Genomic DNA, 608 nt, shown 5'->3' with positions numbered 1-608 from the left:
TGTCTGTGTTTGAACTGGTGGGGGAGGAGGGGGTGTCACCCTTCACCTGTGGTTTTAAGGGTATTGCTTGAAGGAAAACCTGCCTTTCCCAGGGTGTTAGGGGTATCACAGGGCTGTCAGGGAATCCTGTGTTCTATTTTAAGGGGAAGTGGAAAAATATTGTTGTCGTACTATGGGTTTGATTTGAGGGTAGCCCCCCAGTTTTCATCATCCTAAGGTTTAAATTGAGGGGGCAGCTCTGTTGTCCCTCATTTTAAAGGGTTTTAATTGAGGTAAAAAAATCACCCTTTTACCATAATTTGAGGACAACCCCTTCTTTTCTGCTATTCTAGGGGGTGAAATTGAAGGAGAGAATACGTTTATTTGTCCTCGTTGAAGTGAGGCGCGGCACCCCCTGCGGCGTCAGTTTCGGGGTTCAATTGCAGGAACCTCCAGCTCTCGCAGCGTTTGCAGGGTTGCCGCTGCATTTGAGGGCGTTTCTTCTGCCCGTGGCCCGGCACGGAACGTTCCCACTCGGGAGCGCTCCTGGCACCGCCTGGGCAGTTGCTGAGGCGGACGGGGAATTTGGCGCGGCAGTGCCGGAGCCGCGCCGGTGCGAGGCGTGCGGA

The sequence above is a fragment of the Geospiza fortis genome, unplaced genomic scaffold (genome assembly GCF_000277835.1).
Source record: "Geospiza fortis unplaced genomic scaffold, GeoFor_1.0 scaffold113, whole genome shotgun sequence".
In the NCBI taxonomy this organism is placed as follows: domain Eukaryota; kingdom Metazoa; phylum Chordata; class Aves; order Passeriformes; family Thraupidae; genus Geospiza; species Geospiza fortis.
This window is presented reverse-complemented; position numbering follows the sequence as displayed.